Raw genomic sequence first — 16,231 nt, forward strand, 5'->3', positions numbered from 1 at the left:
ACCACAATCGAATTTACACCTTATTCTGTTTAGTGAAAGGTGGTGTTTGAATTGTGTTGTCTTTTGTTTATCTTTGCACAAACTGATTGGATTGTCATAATGTTCGAATTTTGAAATGAGTAATAGGATTTGTTTTTTTTTTGTTATTTGTAGCTTTCAAGAAGATTTCATTGAAATGGTGACGTCATTGGTGTGTTTTCGATTACAATTTTATTTATACGAGTACTTAAGAAAATAATTATGATTATTCAGTATTTTTGTAAACATATTTTTTAGACTTAAAACAAGCTTCGCCTTAAGCTTATCGTTCTTTTTTTAAATAATATCTCTAGAATATTTTGGTAACTACCTAATTATCCGACAAAATAATGAAACCGTTATATTAATAAATTACTTGCATTTATTTCGAATTAAGGTCGTACGTGTAAGAAAATAGAATTGACAAAATGTTCAATATCATTCAAAGTCAATTGCTATAAAATACAATTACGTTGTAAAAAAAATTACATTCGAATCATTAAATTTTATACATAGCATACAATTAAAAATAACATCAGCAAAAAATAATAAAACTAAAAATAAAAATAACAAATGGATAAAAAATAAAAATAAAAGTAAAAATCGTATATAGGGCAGTGGCGTACGTAGAATTTTTACGTCATAGAAAAAATAAAATGTAATAGAGGAGTGAAACGGGCAATCAATCGTTGTGTAGAAGCAATTAATAAATGGCTCACAGCCATACATTTTAGCGCTCCGTTGACGTCAAACAAATGTTCTAGGATTTTTTTGTAACCAGTCTTCAGCTTCATAATTCTTGTCTAATGTGACATACTGATTTGTGTTAAGGAGAAGTTTTAGCTGCCCTCATAATTAGTAAATGTGGGAGTGTAAACTATAGTTTAAGTGTAGACACGAATGGGCCGGCTCGACCGGAGTGATACCACGGCCTCACCGAAAACCGACGTGAAACAACTGTTGCGTTGTGTGAGTGAGGTTACCGGAGGCCCAATCGCTCCCTTCCCAATCTTCCCAATCCCCAATTCCCCAACTACTCTTAAATTCCTAACCCCCAAAAGCCCGGAAACGCACTTGTAACGCCTGTGGTGTTTCAAGTGTCCATGGGCGGCTTACCATCAGGTGATACGTCTGCTCGTTCACATTGAAATAATAACGAAAGCACCGCGGAACAATATTCGAAGTAATAAAATACTAATATATCTATTAGCAATAATTTATTCAATTCCTCCTCCATTATAGAATTTATTTATTGCACGTAAAGGACGAATTTATGTTAACGCTGACTAAATTTTTATTTAATACAGCATTTTATTGAATTATTCTGAATAAAACACGATTATTGAAATCTTTATTACGGAATTAGTGTTACTAAGTTCATTTTTATTGAAGTTTTTTTTCTTGTTAAAATACATTTTGTCTTAAACATTCTTGTAAGTTGCACTCCGAATATTTAATGTCTGTTTAGCATATTTTTCGAATGAAACCTGTGGAATTCATTCCACAAGAACCACATTCATCTCTTCGGCCAGTGTTTTGAATATTGTCACATATATTATTGTAATTTATTTTTGATTTCTCTAATTATATAGATAACAATAATAACACTATGTTATTTAACTATTTAAACTATTTGTTTGGGCCACTAAATAGTTGTTAATAGGTAATTTGTCTACGAACTTTAAACTTTCACACAAATAAAATTGTTTTCAATGATTTGTTGGAGTCATTTGTCGTTAATGTGATTTTTATTTTCTTTTAAATTGTTTAAGTTTCTTCCTATAACAACGAGGGTATTTTCTTCAGATTCAACTCAAGTGTTTGTGTGCAACAACTTTCTGACTTGAATACTTCTTTATTAACTTAATATACTCAGACATGTTAAGTTTGAATGAAAATATTTTTTTTGCGACCAGAAAGAATTGCCCAGTTATTGGCTCCCTCGAATCTCGTGTATAATGCGATATTTACAAACATAAATACCCATAATGTACATTTCTTAGAAAAAAATCTTCATACGCATTCTGTACATTTCCGTAGCCAAATGGCAAAAAACGGAACCCTTATAGATTCGTCATGTCTATCTGTCCGTCCGTCCGTTTATTCAGAAATCTACCAAGACGTATATCAAAATGGAAACAACTATAATACAATCATTAACCAAATGAATTTGACAGATTGGTAACAAAAAAGAAAACAATTTCGCCTCCAAACAATACAGTCTTAACCCGGCATTGAAGCCCATCAATAACGGGTCTCCTGCACCCCCTACCAACAAATTACTCTCCCCCCTAAACCGCGTCAAGTATGACGCAATTATTGGCGCGATCCATCATCGGGACGTGTGACACAACTAAATAATTTTCGGGTTAAACATTTAATTCTGTGGGGCAAAACAACGTGGCATTCATAGGGTTGATGAATGAGTGTATTAACGGCTTTATATTGCGTTTACGCTTAATGTAACACGCTTGTTGTTTTTTCAACGAAAATGTCATTAAATTTTAGAACATATCTTCATACATATAAATTTCAAAATCGATAAATTATAGTAACCACTGACATACAAATTTTATATAACATGAATACAATTATTTTACTTCCCAATATTCCCATTCCTCAACAACTTTTAAATTTCTAACCCCAAAAAGGCCGCAATGCACTTGCAACGCCTCTGGTGTTTCGGGTGTTCATGGGCGGCGGCGATTGTTTTACCATCAGGTGATCCATCAGCTCGTTTACCGGTTTATACCATATAAGAAAACAAAGAAAATAATCACCGCTAAACACATCTTTGATCATACTAACAAACAAAAGCGAAAATCCAAAAACAAAAACGTTTATCCGTCTTTATTACGAAACTAAAACCTTTCGAAAAACAAATTATCTTCTGTCCCATACAATAGGCTTTTCTAATATCGAAGCGAACAAAGCGCCCTCTTGGTCCGCCCTATTCAGTTGCCGGCAATCCGTCAAGAGATGTCGCCACAATAGCGGATTAGCTGCCGTTATTACATCACCTTTGTGGCAGAACTCGTGTTATGATTGAGAGCTGAATATTAAGGATTATCACGGCTTCCCCATTTTCTAGGGGAGGTTTAGGGTGTGATTTTGGGTTTTAAAGTTGTGTTTTTGGGGTTTTGTTGTGGTTATGACAGTACCTATTTAAAAATGTTTACTAAAATATTAACTGAAAAAATTTCATCCGATTAATCGTGAAAAAAAAAACGAGTCGCCATTGTAACTGCGCAGGATAATAGCCATCTTCGAAATAATTGCCTAAGTTATTGCCAACCATTACAAAAACACATTTAAAAAATTGTTTATGCAACATAAATTAACAATTGTTTAAATTGAAATTGACCAAAAATGAAATAATAAACAAAACATAGGGAAATTCCTCATTTTTTGAAACTCAATCTTACCTAAATGCGAAAGTGTATTTGCATGTATTTCTTTCACTTCGAAACAAAATCTTTTTACAGTCTAATTTTTATTATGTCTGGACTACAGTCATTACAGGACAATTATTCGACCTTTCTTTCAAAGAAAAAATATTCATATTATCATCGTAATAAGGATATAAGTCCGTATATCAACTTAAGGGTAAGTTCCCTTGGACTATGGGGTGTAATAATGCTCGGCTTACATCATATTATCATTGCGGACGACTGCTAATATTTGTATGGCTTAGGATTAATACGTACTGGGTAAATATTATCATGATTCATTTTCCTTGCAATATGCAACTAAAAAACTTTACATTTTGGGATAAAATTGAAAAAAAGTACTCAATGCTCTAGCATGCTATTACTAAAATCTGTAGTATTCGTCTAGTTGCCATCAACACAATCAGACACTTCCTTGTTTTGTCCACAAAAAGCTAGGCGTCTAATAAAAGTCGCACCCCGTTAATTAAAAAATAAGAAAAATACTACTGCAAATCTCGAATCAATAGTAGTACAAGTAAACTTTGTAACATACGAATGTCAGCGAAAGACTAAAAGATTGAATTATGAAAATAATATTATTAGATACACATTTTTTCTATTTTGTCTACTCCCTTATAGCAATCAGTCTTAACGACACAAAGGTTCTTCTCCCCAAGTTTGATTAACTGCGGTAAGGCTTCTGTCGCATCGTGTGTATCTCACTTATTGTCAGTCATCTTTACTTTTATTAAAAAAAAATACATAAAATAAAATGAATTATATCAGACTTAATATTATACATGTAAAAGTTTGTTTGTTTGGATCTTTGGACGTTTGTCCGCCAATCACGCTTAATCTACTGAACAGACTTTGATGAAATTTGGTAAAAAGACAGGATTTGAGCTGACTTGGGTGATAGGATACTTTTTATCCCACATGAACGCGAGCAAAGTAATTGGCAGAAGCTAGTGAAGTATATTTTTCAGACTTTGGTTTCACTCACAGTAATCTTTCAAGCAATTAGAATGCTGTTAATATTCTCGGAAACATAAAGAAAAGCTGTTTCCGACTTTTAACGATAAGATTATAACAAAATTATGTTAATGAGATACATTTTTTTTCTTAAATTATCATCACCGCATTTTTGTCCACAAGAAGATCAATTTTCATACTTTATTTCATTCTTTCTACCCACATTGAAATATAAAAATTACTTCAAAAATACATTTCAACTCGTAATTTCTCTTGTACGAACAACTTGGATTAAGAATCTCGTGGAAAATATCAAATTATGATCCAAAGTTATAAAGACAGGGATGTCAGAAAAATACATTAAATCATAACGAAAATCTGAATAACCTACCGTGTTATGTAAACACCCGTGTACCAGTGTTTAACTTGTGACACAATTATTAAATTTACGACATATCACACAGAGAAAAATTTTTGTTTAAAATATTGTCACGAAGCGAATATTATAAAGGTTTAATTTATTATCAGAGTAAACAAAACAATCGTATATAAACCAATAAAACGTGTCATCTGGAAAATAATTGGCGCAGAAAATTATTATAATATTATAAATAGTTTAGTCTGGACGACATATTGTATAGTGTCATTTGGGAACACACCGCGATCGTAACTCATAATTCTGTTTATAGTGACGGTGCATCCTTGATACTTGCATGCGTTGTTTTTTTTTTAAGCTAGAAATGTTAATACTGGTGATGAAATTAGCTACAATATTTCTTAAATCCGTAATTTACTTTAGGTAAAAAGGAAGCACCTGTTTTAATATTTAATTTTGAAACAGTTAATATCCAATGTGTGATGCGTTTAAAAATATTTAGTTTTTTAATAGAGGTCACTGAATATACAGATGATTTAAACTTTCATTACCTCTTGTGTCTATGTATGAACAATAATGAACATACATTATATAACACATCTATTTATATAAAATAGACAACCATCTGAATCCCAGATAAGTGTTGCTAATGAACATTTGTTGATGCTCAGTACAGATATCACACCTGTCAATTTCGAAGATGCATATCGCATTTTTGATTGTCATTGAAAGGCTTATTAAGTGAAAAATGTTTAAATGTATCAAGAGATAAGGCCTACATATACTACATATTTTTTATTTACAAAAATATTGAATAAAATATATGAGTCTTGTTCTAAAGAGCATTCGTACTGTCATTTAAAATCTTGAGGAATGATCAGCTCAGATCGTGGAAATATTTTTTTTTAATTGTGTTAATCAAAAATGTTTAAATAGCAGTACAATATTTCCTAATAAGTGACTTATATGTACCAAATTAATTATTTAATTTTGTTGTTACTACAATTTAAGTGCACGGTTGGTGCGGTGACTGGCTGCCGTGCAACATGTTTCCTTATGCACAGCGCAACTCTTTGTGTTATCTACAAATTGTTGCTTAGGGTCTGTTGTATGTTTGTTATCGCAAGAGAAAATCCTAATGTGGGGCAAAGTTATTAAAAAATAATAAAAGGAAATGGCTGTATAAAATCGCTAAAATATCAAGACTACTCGGTCCAAATGTAATCGGACAAAGATTTTATTGTACTCTACAATAAAATAATTCGTAAAAATAAAAACCCACTGTTTATTTCAATACAACGAAAATTTGATGACGCGACATGTAATAATTTGATAGTTTTATTAAATATAACGGAGAAAATAACACAAAAAATGCCTTTCTGTTTATTATTTATTGTTAATATTATATTTAGTTTCCGTCTTATATAAATTACACAATTTTTCTTATCATTAGTCAGAGAATCTCTTAAAACCTTTTGATCTTTTTGTCAAATTGCTGCTTTAATTTCTAGTATACGTATTTTTATTAAAATGTGTTCAATGTTCATATTAAATAATGCCCAATTACTGTCAAAACTTAAGAGTTGGTCGCAAGTGTACACACAAGACCAAGCTATGCAGAACCAGTATAAACTGACCGTTGATCGTTTGAAAAGATCATAGAAAGCTAGACCATGATAAACTGGTCTTGTGTAGCTTGATGTGAAACCATGTACTGTTTAGACAGGAAACATACATTTAATATTATATGAAGGAGATGTGCTTCAGTGGTAGAGATGTTAAAACACAGTCTTTTAACATTGTGCTAATATGAGTTTTTATTAACATTAACAATGATGTACGTTGATTAATAAAAAATATTGGCGATGCCGACTAAATATAAAAAAATGTGATCGTCGCCTTATGTTAGGTACTGGCCATAGAACGTATGTGAGTATGTTTTTGTCTCTCAAATTAACAGCTATGCTTTTTACACAGTTTGCGGTAGGTTTTTATAGCGTCCATTTTTTGTCTATTTATAAATTTAATACATGTATTTTTACTTTTTTTCTATCTCATTAAGAAAGAGATGAGATATGCAAGACACTTTTTTATTGTTTTCTCATGTTACCGTTATTATAAGTAGCTCGTTAGAACTATGAGTAATTAGAATTAAATTATTAATTAGTGGTACTTAGTTTGTTTTTTACGAATTGAGCCTGAGGCCTTTCCAACGAATGGAAAACCGTGAAAATTGGTTCCTGCGTTTAAGTTATAGCGTCAGGAAGAAAATACCGACTTATTTTTATACATATAATAGAAAAGAGTAACTATTTAACATGTAATACTAATTAAATTTGAGTGTATTAAACTCTGAATCAGGCCATTCAAAATATTTATCAGATTTTTAAATCTTCAAAGGTCACTGACTATATTTAATTTTGGTATAAACAAGTCATTACGTTAAAATGTAGATGCATTAGGAAAAATTTCGCAAAATAATTTAGTCAAAATCTAATTCAAACCTGTTTATTGAATACTTTTATTCGACATTATTTCGGAATATATTATTCTAAATATATAAATAAACGTTTGGTTAATTTTAATTTATTTGTTTTATGTATTTATTTAATGGAAATCGGCGATTAACTTGTCATTTAAAATTAAGTTGAAATGCATTCATCAGAATCAGAATCAGCTCATGTAAGAACAGTGAGCAGACGCTATGTTCGCTATATTCTTTTCATTTTTTTTTTTATATTTATAAATTAATTTTAGGAGCGATAAAATTAATAAATAGCCTAAGGTGTTAACTAATTTATTTATTTACGATCACATGGTTCAGAAAGCAGACAGGCATTTCTATTAATTTTGTGATTAAAACGCGGTTTGACAACTTTTGAACATACCCGTGCAGTATAACGGCGGTATTTGCACTATATTTTGGAAAAAGCGTCTAGCCAGCTGAGTCAGATCGACTGATCAACAATTCGATATAATAGATGTTTTAAAAAAGTATGTTATGTAGATTAATTAAAATTAATGATTTAATCTTAATTTTATTATATTTAACCGGATTCTCTCTATTTTCAGTTTTAAGCTAAATTTAACCATCGTCGTTAGCAGTAGTCGTTTTGCTATTATGTATAGCAAAACTAAATGGTGGGATAAAAAGTGTCACCCAAGTCAGCTCATACCCTGTCTCTATACCAAATTTCATCAAAATCCGTTCAATAGTTTCCGCGTTATTGACGAACATAATCAAAACAAATCTGGTACTTCTTCAGTTCCCCTCAAATTATTTTTGACCGCGGTTTTAACAATAACAATTTCTTACAAAATATATTTTTTTTTAATATCGTATATAGTGCACATTATGCCACTGTAAAATTTACACACATTTTCCAAAATTAATGTTATAAGACCCATAGAATAGGATTTGAGCCTATTGCCATAATATACCGGACACGTTTTCGAGAAATTTTCGAAAAACCGAAAAATATAATATAAGACAAATAACAACGCAAAACAACATCTATTCTATAGCCATCCAATCACAAGTTCAATTCAAGTTAACAAGTTTTGTATACGAGTTAATCTTCCGGTCACTTCGCAGTGTCTCACAGATTATACGTATATTGGCTATCTAATCAAACTTCGTAGACTGTGTCGCAGTTTATGGGCTAAGGATTAAGGGGTTATTATTGTGGGAGTACAGTTATTATACGAGTAGTTGTATTTTTGTTTGGTGATAATAATATCTCTATAATTGGTATCGTTGTTGGCAGTGTTGTGTTGAGTAAAATGGTTTTGAGTATAATATACTTATTTTTATGTTTTATACATAGGTAGGGTATCTCTGAAGTCGACGTTCTATGTGCATCAGGCAATTGGCAAGGTTACCAACTGTAGAAAAATATATAAAAAAATCTAAATCCTACAGTTTTTAAATTACAGTGCCTTATCATCGAAAATGTACATTCTGTGCTCGTCTTTTGACTCTTGTTGCTACAAATCTTAATTTTTTTGTCTGTATTTTTGTTTAAGTTATAAATTTTTACATGAGTATAATATACATATTTATTACTGAGTGCTAATTTTTTTTGGGTATGATAATCACACAAATCGATTACGATTAATTTGTTGATTGAACCTAAAATCTTAGGCAGTTACATATGTTATGGTTTATCTTTCTATTCACCATTAAACAAAATGGTTCAGTGGTTTTAGAGAAAATAGTCAAAAACAATATTTATCCGTACTCATATTATTTGCCTTTTTAATGGGAGCAGGATGTTTCTGCATTATAAAATAAAAGGGATTTCAAAAATAGCCCACACATATATTGTCAAAATAATTGTCACTATTTATTGTTTCAAGATTCATATTACGGTTGTAAATTTAACAAAAAACGGACACCTCAAATTACAACAGTAGGAAGTGGGTTAAAATTAACCCTAAACTGCGACCAATTTGTTAATTGTTGGGGTGCTTTTTTGTACCGTTTTTATTTTTGAAGTGAATATTTATGAATTCAAATGCCCTCTGAAGACTAAGGGTTGACGCTAATTCGTATTTTACGAACTTTATTTTTACTGTCGCCGAGAGGGTTAAGTCCCTTGAGACACCATCAAAGTGCAAGTTTTTTTGTTGATGTAGTATAATTGTATGTTTGTTTCATAAATACGTTTGTCACTTTTATTTAGGAAGATCTATGGAAAAAAACATAAACAAATAACGATTTTTGATATGTTTATAAGGTACTAACTGGTTTCACCCGCTCTGCTCGGTAGCTATTGATTGTGGCGTAATGTTTTATTTTTTTTAAATCGATCCAGTAATTATTGAGATTAACGCATTCAAACAAACATAGGTATGTATAAAGTATATGTATGTTATATTATTACGTGTGAGGTGTGTATGTTGTATTAATACCTGCATACAATTTTGGAGGTTATTTGAAAACAAAAAACATATAAGCAAGTAAGTTTTTCCTCGCTGTTGTTATACTAGAAAAAATCTGTTGATGCAGTCTAGCTTTTTAATATAGGTACTTACGTAATGAATAATAAAAACGCAAACGGAACGTCAAAATAAACAATAATTAATTGAAATCGGTTAAAAAGTGATTTTGACCTTTCCTTATTATCGATAGGTAGTAATGAGATTGTAAATATGAATTTAAGATCTCATTGTTACGTATGATGTAATGATGACATTTGATTTTTTTCTCAATGGCAACCAAGTCTTCAGTATGAACTTATCAAATATTCTATATTATAAACTTTAACTTTGTAGTAGGTGTTAGTAAACCGAAAGGACAAAACATTTGGATTAGTTAACATATTTTTTTCATAAGTGTATAAAAATAATGGCACACAATATATACATAATTACGCTCTCATTTTAATTATTATGATATCGGCTTCCTCACGTAACTGTTTAACGAGGAACTCGACTCGAAAGCATATTTACGGGCAGCATTCTGCGACACACGACGCTGTGATTGTCGCGTTGCTACTTAGTCCTATTCTCCGTCATATTCACATACTATTGTCAGAAATAAATTTAGAAATAATACATTATTAATTTAGGAACATTAGAGTTACATTTTAATTAAATGTAAATATTAAAACAAGTAATCTCATATCCTGTGTTGCTATATTATTATCTACGTATTCATTTTGACGTTTGCAAAGGTGACGGTGTTGCAATTTAAAATAATAAATGATCGGTTCCTTTTATAAAGGAAATGAAATAGATTTGCAAGATTATAATAATTTATTAATTTGATATTATGATTGTTGATCAGATAAAATGATTTTTATGCATGTTTTTAATATTCGTCTATAATAAATTACTCCTAACGTATTGAATACTACTGCGTATTTTTTTATTGTCTGTAGTAGTCATAGTATTTTTTATTCTATATTGTTTATAATAGAGAAGATGTAGATACTACCTACCCATATCTAAAAACTAATTGAGAATCAGATAAATATAATAATACTAACAGTTTTTTCTATTCATAATCCTAAGTTGCAATAACAACGAATGTTTTTAATTTGTATTATGAACTAACTTTTTAAGAAGACCAAATATACAGCATGTTTAAAAAATCAGAAACAACTATTCCCAAAAGACCACTTTAGTTTCCTAACCCGCACAAACGCACTTCAAAAAACCCTTCCTCGCTTATTAAATTTTTTTTACAAAACAAACATCTGTTCGTTACGCCATCTATTTTTGGAGCTCCGCACTCATTGTAGCTCAATTAAGAAACATATTCATTTGGACTGCCACTCATATTTCTGTCTATGTACCGAACATATTTACACGACGTTTTTTACCGTAATTAGTTATTTAATTGAGTAATTTATTAGTGTGTAGCAAGCTTTATGGCCCGTTATGGGCATCTATGGCCCGCACGCACGACTGAAATTTTATTTATAATGTTCTTATGTGGTATGTTGTTTATGCGAATTGTTATATATTTTTTATGGAAAGAGATTTTTGATTATGTCGTTGATAGAGTGGCTGTCAAGAGATGAAGCTTTAGGTTTTTTAAAAAGCAAAGCAAAATTTTACTAGGTATTTACCTACCTAGATATTTTCAAATAATTTTTTTTTAAGGAGAGAAAATCATTCAATGTCTTCTCCCACCTTAGGTGAAGCGAAAGGGAGCATCAGACTCTTACTGATTAAATACCACCACGTTCCTACTCCTGCTTTTTGAGCCAGAGCCCTGGTAACCCGCTAAGCAAACCACAGCTCCACGTCAGCATATCGGTCCTACAGAGCCCCATCTGTGGTGGTAGTCTAGAATAGCGTTATAATGAGCGTTAATATTTATACTTAAGCATTATTATTTTAACCGAGTTCAACTAAATGTCAGTTTTTTGTATTAGTCCCCCATTTATCAACAATGCATTAAGCAAATGAAATAAAATTTGTATAAAAAATATATAAATCTAAAAACGGTGACGTTATCATAATTAATTTAGAAATAATAATTTGTAAACATGTAAAAGATAAAGAGGACATTATATTGTAAAAAAAATATAAAATTTTGAAGATAAATTATACAGAAAAAGAATTAGATTAGTATTTTTTTTAACTATGTTTGGCTATCTGCATTGCCTAATAAAACTAAATTAGTCCATGTATAGATAGCAGCTATTTTTGTTGCTGTTTAGATTAAAAAAATAACTACGAAAAGTTAAAAAAATAATAAACTAGAAATGTGCAGAAATACGAATTTATGATTAAATTAATGTGTGTATAAGTAACTTTATTTCTCGTTCCAAAATCCTTTCTCTTTTTAATTTATTCTTACTCATTTTGTAAATGAGTAAGTTTAAATTATTTAAAAAAGTTTGCAGAACAAAAATACATTATTTATTTTTTCGGTTTTTTTTTTCAATAAAAAGACTGCTTGTGAATTTTCAGACTGCCTCGTTGTTTAAGTGATAACAAGTTTAGCTGGGCAAGGGGTTTTGGATCCTCCGGTCGGGAAAAATGACTGGGCTATTTTCAGTTTTTTGAAAAACTTATCAGTAGTAGCACGGAGTTTGGAATTATGCCCAGTATATGGGGATAGGCCCATGCCTGTCACCATATACATTGGTGTTATAAGCCCCATGGCTTATAACACCAAGAGTGTAAAGCAATGGGTTCACCCACTGTAACATCGGACTCATAACAGAATCTGTCAAAAAATACAAAGAACTGCCAATATCTTCTGGAATTAAGAGGCATATTAATAATAAGTCTTCTCCCTCCTTATTTCCTCTCAGTATTTCTATCAAACTTTTAATACTCAAATAGTAGTTTTCAATACTTTAATATCTTCTATCTGACCTACATCTTGGACCGTCCGTGTGCACTGCGCTTAAGACGACTGACATTGCATCCCAAGTGTTATTCCTTTCGGATTTACGCTCGTGTACTTACTGCTTTATATTCATATTTGGTTCGGTTTATTATGCAGATCTTTTTAGAATATTCCTTTATTTGTAACATTTAGGTAACAGATATGCTTATTGTGTTATATTGCTTCGGTCAAATGATATTTGATTCATCCCCATGAATCAAATAATCAAAAATCAGTAAAAAGACAAAATCTCAAAGATGACAAAAATCTGAAACTTTCAGAAATGAGACCTACAACTACAATAGTCACACCCATTAAATCATTGATTAATTCTTAAATTACGTCATCAAAGTCAAAATCAAACAAAAAAAAAAACGAATTATCTTCCAAACTCTAAAAAATCTAACCACAACTCACACAAAACACTTTCCATGCACCATTAAAGAAGCACCCTATTCTAAAACACCAACTAAAAATAGGTAAAACAATAAATATATTTCACGTCAGTCACTTGTCATATACGAGAGACAAGCGAAAATATGATCATTGTCAGCAGTGTCATACTTATAGGACAGACGAAAACGATTTTAATACGGGCCGGAAATAAACCTGAAAGGTTTGGACAGCTGAATTGGATATGTTAGGAGTCAGGTTGCTTATGCAAATAAATTTCAGTTACATTATTATGATTTTAAACAAAGGATAAGTGTTTCTTTGCGTTGACATGTTATGAGTTTCTGTGTGGAACGGGTAAGATGGTAGACCAGTTTTTTTTTCTTGTCATGTATCCAAAAATAGATGTGATACAAAGAAATTCTATATTAATTTATTTTTAGCCAGACATTATAATCAAAAAGTTATGACTATGTTATAATATGAAAAATCTGAGGCACACTAATATTACACATGTGAGAGTTTATTTGTTAAAATTTTTGAATGTTTGTCCGTCAATCACTCAGAAAGTACTAAATGGATTTTGATGAAATTTGGTATAAAGACAGGGTATGAGCTGACTTGGATGATAGGATACTTTTTTTGCACGAAAATGCGAGCGAAGATACTGACAGAGAGGCTAGTATGTTACAAAAAAAAAACTTGTAGAAGAAGACAAAAATATTTTTGTATATACTCTAATCGATTTATTCGGTAATGCGTGGTTTCATCTCTCATACTATATATTATCATGCAAAAATACAATTCGTAATGTATACCTAGGACAATGAACCTATAACTTAAAAACGTATCTCTATCTATCAAGACGATTTCTTAAAAACAAACCTATAAAACATTTTTACAAAAAATAATATTACATAGGTAAAATACATAAATAACTTAATTGGTTAAAAAAACTTTATCTTAATGAACCATGTTGACAAATCAATGACTTTATTTCTAAACTTAACTTCATTTTAGAAGATATCCTTATACTAAAAAGTATAGTCTATGCAACTTATAGAGTCTATACCCCTTTAGTTGCGCGCGCGCAGGCTAGACCCCCGTGGCGCGGGCGCATCTTGATGCGGCTAACGAGCGCCCGAACAATGTCTCTATTAGCTTATTCTGGAGTTTTAGATCAGGACAGGAAAATCTGTGGAGAGGACTGCTGTGATTTTTTATTTAATCTGTTTTATTTTTGGCTCAATTTAATTAAGATTGTAATATAAATATCTTGATTAAACTAAAAATAAAGATAAGCTACAAATAGAAATTTTAAACTTGTTTTTTATACAAAAGTAATCCTACATCATAGTTTAAAAATAGATACGAGTATCTCACAAACAACTAACTAAGAAAAACAATAGAATTTATGAATATATTATTAATAAGACATAAAAATAACTATTAATACGTACATGTGCATAGATTTATGTGGCATGGCATATATTATCATATATTTGCACATATTATTATGAAGTCATCAACATTGTTTATGATACACAATAGCGCTTATAAGAAACGAGTAATTTCGCATTATTCTTAAGTCTCGAGTAATAGGAATTTTAATAGGATTTTCCATTTCTATACATATGATTGTTAGGTATTACGCAGTAGTTTTAATTGGACGTAGTTGTTTATTTCCTTTGCTACTTTATATAATGAAAATATGTCGATGGTTTAAAGGCTACAGCCTCGTCTCCACTAGGGATATTTATCGAGCGACATGTGTCCCCAGAGACATCGGGCGATGTTGGGCGACGTCGCCGCGACATTGAGACAGGGAACAGTTTAAAAAATAAGCGGCTTTTTTGCGATACATGTTTGGAATCACCGATTTTTTCTCGGGATTACTTAATATCGCGAAAAATATCTCTGAGATCAACCGTCAATATAATTGGTTGATTTCAAAATTACAGACGGTTTTTAAGGCACAAAAGATATTGCACAACTGAGAGAAGTCCAACCAAACACCACGGAAATTTGAATTAAAAGTGCGTGGGTGCTATGTATGAGCTTGTATAATGTGTATATTTGCTTCCAGTAAAAGGTATAGTAAAAACATCTAAACACACAGAAATTTGTTCTAGATTCGATATGATGATGATTAATGTCAAAATTAAGAAAGAGATAAACGTCAAATCATAAAAAATTGTCAACAATCTACTCCAAACATTTCTCTGTCCGATGAAACAAGACCCGATCCCCTTACTTCACTATGCAAATAAAGTTAGTAGCAAAAACAAAGCGAAACACGGTAATTACACTTGGTGGAAAATTAACTGACATCGATACGGTTTACATGCACTGCCCTGCACGGTATGGACGTAATGAGTCGAGATATCGAGCCCCACTGCACGCCACTGTATTTAGAGAAATATTTTTTTTTTACTCTCAAATTCTTAGCTACATTTTAATGAGAACAATTAAACGATTTTAGCTGGAATTGGCGTTAGATGTGTTTTTGCACGACAGTGTAGTAAGCTTGTAGTTTTGTATAGGTGTAAAAAATGGTATGGGCATGGTATGGGTTGTTGAAATTTTTTCTAAGAATTATAGAAGTAAAATCTATATCTCTATAATACAAATATTGAGCTGGATTCTTTAAGTAGTAGTATAATTGTCTTACCACAGGATTGACAGTCATTTAATCATTACTGAACAGTCCTTAGCAATTGTTTTCGATACAAAATCGTTACTAAGGAATAGTTTAAGTAATCATTAAATGTCTCTGAGTATGGCAGTTAAAGATGTTTGGCTTTTTGATAAAATATTCGTTAAAACTTAAATGCAAATCATCATAAATATCATTAAAAAACTTCAATATATATAACTACAAAGTCTAAAAACAGGATTCCTCAAATAAACACAGATACTGCAATGGGCACAAAAAACGCACTCTATTTTCGTCTACCATTTATAAAATAAAGAAACGCGATCTTTTCTGCATTTGAGGGTTAAGTTAACCCTGCGATCGCCACATAAATCTGCTGCAAAAGGGTTGTAAATCCAGCCAACCCCTTCCAACGATAGTGATGGACGACGACCGGTTTATATTGACCTCCCACCCCCTTTAGCGCCTTAAACTCAAAGGAATAAAAGGGAGTGTTTCATGGAAAGAGAGAGGTCAGAAATAACTGGTCTTTA

General features: G+C 31.2%; 1 protein-coding gene across 1 annotated transcript in view; it reads right to left on the bottom strand.

The window, feature by feature from the left end:
• The window catches only part of LOC118270970 (transcription factor SOX-6), a 265,254-nt gene that overhangs the window by 151,288 nt on the left and 97,735 nt on the right, over positions 1-16,231 (bottom strand). The gene's annotated exons all lie outside the window — the stretch shown is intronic.

This window comes from Spodoptera frugiperda, chromosome 9 (assembly GCF_023101765.2).
Source record: "Spodoptera frugiperda isolate SF20-4 chromosome 9, AGI-APGP_CSIRO_Sfru_2.0, whole genome shotgun sequence".
NCBI classification, from domain to species: Eukaryota; Metazoa; Arthropoda; class Insecta; order Lepidoptera; family Noctuidae; genus Spodoptera; species Spodoptera frugiperda.